The following is a 4,696-nucleotide window of genomic DNA, read 5'->3' as shown; positions in this document are numbered from 1 at the left end:
TTTCGTCCTATGAGCTTTAAGGTGTATGAAGTACCCTATTTGACTGTTGGAGCGGAGCGATAGAGACTCTATCTTAGGTTGATCTAGGCCGGAGGCAGACCTACGTCAAGGTAACCCTTCTTTGAAACACTTTGGTATTGCTCCTGGATCAGAATACAAATAATGAATCCAGAGCACATGGAGCCATCTCGTTATCTTCCTGTCAAGAAAAAATATGGTGGACTCACTGATCTTTCTATCAGTTGATGAAAGAGCCCAATGCGAAAAAATGCATGTTGGGTCTTTGAAACAGTTCGAATCATTTCGATAATAATCAGTTTGATCTGTTTTACCGAGAAAGTCTACGGTTCGAGTCCGTATAGCCCTATACATTTTTGCATTTTTGTATAGTTTTCGTTTCCTCATTAGTGCGTGCTTGCAGATGGCCAGTGGGTTGGTCCATGGAAATGGAATCATTTCCACATGCTCACGGCGATCCCTCGGGGCATGAAAATGAAAAAAAAAAAATAATTCATTCCAATGGATCCAACCGATCGGTATTTTCGAATCTCGAATACCCAAACCAATTCTTCTTCATTCATTTTCGTGGGGGAATGACATATGGCTTGTTTCCTCTTTTTCTTGTCCATGATCAAAGATTGAGTGATACACCTTTTCTTTGGTTTGGTATACCCAAGCCAATTGATTATGAAGTCAAAATCATAACACGAGCCTAGCCAAAAACCCCAACCTGACCAACAAAATCGAATCTAATAGTAATAGTAAGTCACACGGATCTAGGACCTGTTCTTGTATTTGTAGAAAAGCCAGAGTTTCAAAAAGAAAGCTCTTCGGTAAGTTTCATTGTAAACATTGTAAAATAGACTAGACTTTTCTTCGTATAGCCGGCCTAGCAAAGGCAAAGCAAGTAGTTTAGTTATTTTTATCTTTCTGTACAATACTTATTTTTTTGTATCCCAACCTACTCCAATCCAATTGCTCATCATTTCAATTCTGTCGATTCTACCGATGCAGACTTTATGCAAGAAGATTAGGGGTCTGTTTGAACTTGGATGAGTTAGGAATCCAATCCCCCGACTGATCGCTCTTTGGTGGAACAACAACCCAAATTCATTGTTTCAGAAATAATGAATTGGTCCTAAAGGTATCAACGTTTGTGCTCTCTTCTATTTCTATGAGTGTTTTTGGGGATTTGGTCTGTCGAATTGTTCGACAACGCGTGATTCCATCAGAGCTATCTTCTGTAGATAATTTATGATTCGGCCGACTCTACCATTGTGGTACGCTCCATTGTGTGGGTTTGCTTCAAACGAAACCTCTTTTGATTGTCACGAAACCTAACCCATTGGTTGGTCTTACTAGGTGTTATTACATTAATAAGTATTTCGAGTCATTCCAAATAGCGATTTTGGGTACTAGAAATGGGTCCGAAATAGGATGACTCTTTCAAGACTTTTAACTCGATTTAAATAACTCGATTGTTTCTGGGGGGTCCTGTCGGGATAGTACAGGTCAAAAGTATCTAATTTGGGTATAGGAAACCCATGAGTTGTTCTATGTAAGGGTTCCTCATAATTCAACAGATTGAAGATTGAATCAAATCAATTAAGTATAAATCTGGGACAAGGAGAGAGTCTAATTGGTCGATGCATTCTGTTTCTGTTTATGTATTCATATCGAATCAATAGAAACAATGATTCTATACCCCGATCTTAATGAAAAGAATACACCAACGCCAACCGAGTAGAATATACCCTAAATCCCGAGCTAGGCATTCTACTACAAAAGAGAAAAAAAAAAAATGAGCCAGACCTCTTCTTTGATTTTATTATATTATTATATTATATTCATTGAATATTTTCATTGAAAATGGAATATTTCCATTTTATTTTCACATAATTATAGATAATATAATTAATATTGAATTAATCTTTTTTTATTCATTTTTGATGAAAATGAAAATATTCTTTCATTTATTTTTTTTTTTATAGAAAACCCAAGGTAAAGTGAGAGAGTCTTATTTGTACAAGAACATAATATGTCTACACCATATCTAAATAGAATTGAAGAAAGGGTAAGTGGGATTCTATTGGATGAATCTTGAAACGAGGCATGACCCGCAGCAAACAAAACTCAACTATGTGGTTCGATCAAAATTGTTGTTTCGACTAAGCAGTTATGGATGAATTGACAATTCCAATTTGAATCGACTAATTCGGTATATTCCACATTCATGAGAGTGCATCTATGTTTCTGCTTTACGAATATGATATTTTCTGGGCATTTCTAATAATATCAAGTCTTATTCCTATTTTAGCATTTCTAATTTCGGGAGTTTTAGCCCCGATTAGTGAAGGACCAGAGAAACTCTCTAGTTATGAATCGGGTATAGAACCAATGGGGGATGCTTGGTTACAATTCCGAATTCGCTATTACATGTTTGCTCTAGTTTTTGTTGTTTTTGATGTTGAAACGGTCTTTCTTTATCCATGGGCAATGAGTTTCGATGTATTGGGTGTATCTGTATTTATAGAAGCTTTCATTTTCGTGCTTATCCCAATTGTTGGTTCAGTTTATGCATGGCGAAAAGGAGCATTGGAATGGTCTTAGCTCCTGAATATTCAGACAATCAAAATCAAAAACAAAGAAAAGATTACATTGAGACAGTTATTAATTCTATTGAGTTTCCGTTACTTGACCAAACAACCCAAAATTCAGTTATTTCAACTACATCGAATGATCTTTCGAATTGGTCAAGACTCTCCAGTTTATGGCCGCTTCTCTATGGTACCAGTTGTTGCTTCATTGAATTTGCTTCATTAATAGGCTCGCGATTCGACTTTGATCGTTATGGATTGGTACCAAGATCGAGTCCTAGGCAAGCAGACCTCATTTTAACAGCCGGCACAGTAACAATGAAAATGGCGCCTTCCTTAGTGAGATTATATGAGCAAATGCCTGAACCAAAATATGTCATTGCGATGGGAGCTTGTACTATTACAGGAGGGATGTTCAGTACGGATTCTTATAGTACCGTTCGGGGAGTCGATAAGCTAATTCCTGTGGATGTCTATTTGCCGGGCTGCCCACCCAAACCAGAGGCAGTTATAGATGCTATAACGAAACTTCGTAAGAAAGTATCTCGAGAAATCTATGAAGATCAAATTGGGTCTCAACAGGAAAATCGATATTTTACTACCAATCACAAGTTTCATGTTGGACGCAGTACTCATACTGGAAATTACGATCAAGGATTACTCTATAAATCTCCATCTACTTCAGAAATACCTCCTGAAACTGAAACATCTTTCAAATACAAAAGTTCAGTATCTTCCCACGAATTAGTGAATTAGGCAGGATGCTTTTGTGCAGAATAACAAACAGCGGGTAAATCTTCATAAATTTCATCGTAAATGTGAAATACTCATACAAATACAAATGTGGGAGAGATCAAGAAGATGCAAGGTCGTTTATCTGCTTGGCTAGTCATGCATGAGCTAGTGCATAGATCTTTGGGCTTCGATTACCAAGGAATAGAGACTTTACAAATAAAGCCCGAGGATTGGTACTCCATTGCTGTCATTTCATATGTATATGGTTACAATTATCTACGTTCCCAGTGTGCTTATGATGTAGCACCGGGCGGGTTGTTAGCTAGTGTGTATCATCTTACGAGAATACAGTATGGTGTGGATCAACCCGAAGAGGTATGCATAAAAGTATTTGCCCCAAGGAGGAATCCTAGAATCCCGTCTGTTTTCTGGATTTGGAAAAGTGCTGATTTTCAAGAACGGGAATCTTATGATATGTTGGGAATCTCTTATGAAAATCATCCACGCCTGAAACGTATCTTGATGCCTGAAAGTTGGATAGGCTGGCCCCTACGTAAGGATTATATTGCCCCCAATTTCTATGAAATACAAGATGCTCATTGAATGATAAGAAACTAATATTCACTTCTACGACTCCAGATATTCAAGGAATCTTTTTATGTTCTGTTCTAGATGAAACAGAATAACTGGACTCTCATCTCAGTATTATGAATGGGCTACTAAAGGGGCTTCATTGATATTCCCCAATTTGGAAGATATCCATTTCGGATGAGCAAAGCCAATAGGATGAATCAAAAGAGTTCTGCACCATGAACTTTGTACCGCGCACATCACTTAGATGGGCCCCGAAAAGTCACGTAGGAGGGAGTGAAGAAAGAGAAAGTGAAGAAATAGAATATGAAAGAAAATATGAAATTATGAACTCAAAATTCAGAAATGAAAAGGGGATCAGATTTTCTTTGTACTGTATCTGAAATGAATCCTGTCTATTCCTACCCTTCGATTCCTCTCTAGACTAGACTTTTGGGTTTTCAGCCAACTAACTTCAATTCAAATATGTATGAAGTATTAACATTCTTTTTGAGCGAGAGCAGGTACAGTATGAACAAACAAAAAAGAAGAGGGAACAGAATCTAATTCTTTTCTTTACCCATCAAAAAAAAAAATGGGGGATCTAGATATATCCCTAGATGGATAAGTATGTATCATGATCTAGACTATTAACGAAGAATATGGATCCCGATCCATATCGATTCATTTGTATGAGTATCTATTCGATATATTAACCACGTGCCAGGAACCAGATTTGAACTGGCGACACGAGGATTTTCAGTCCTCTGCTCTACCAGCTGAGCTATCCCGAC

The 4,696-nt window shown here is 37.4% G+C and overlaps 1 non-coding gene across 1 annotated transcript; it reads right to left on the bottom strand.

Moving 5' to 3' along the window:
- Positions 1-4,623: 4,623 nt before the first annotated feature.
- On the bottom strand, positions 4,624-4,696 carry TRNAF-GAA (transfer RNA phenylalanine (anticodon GAA)). The gene has a single exon. It is a non-coding gene; the product is annotated as a tRNA-Phe (tRNA).

The sequence above is a fragment of the Tasmannia lanceolata genome, unplaced genomic scaffold, assembly GCF_043159265.1.
Source record: "Tasmannia lanceolata isolate RefF3 unplaced genomic scaffold, GAP_Taslan_0.1 ptg000407l, whole genome shotgun sequence".
Lineage (NCBI taxonomy): Eukaryota > Viridiplantae > Streptophyta > Magnoliopsida > Canellales > Winteraceae > Tasmannia > Tasmannia lanceolata.
The sequence above is the reverse complement of the archived record's forward strand: the minus strand, read 5'-3'. Positions and strand labels throughout refer to the sequence as shown.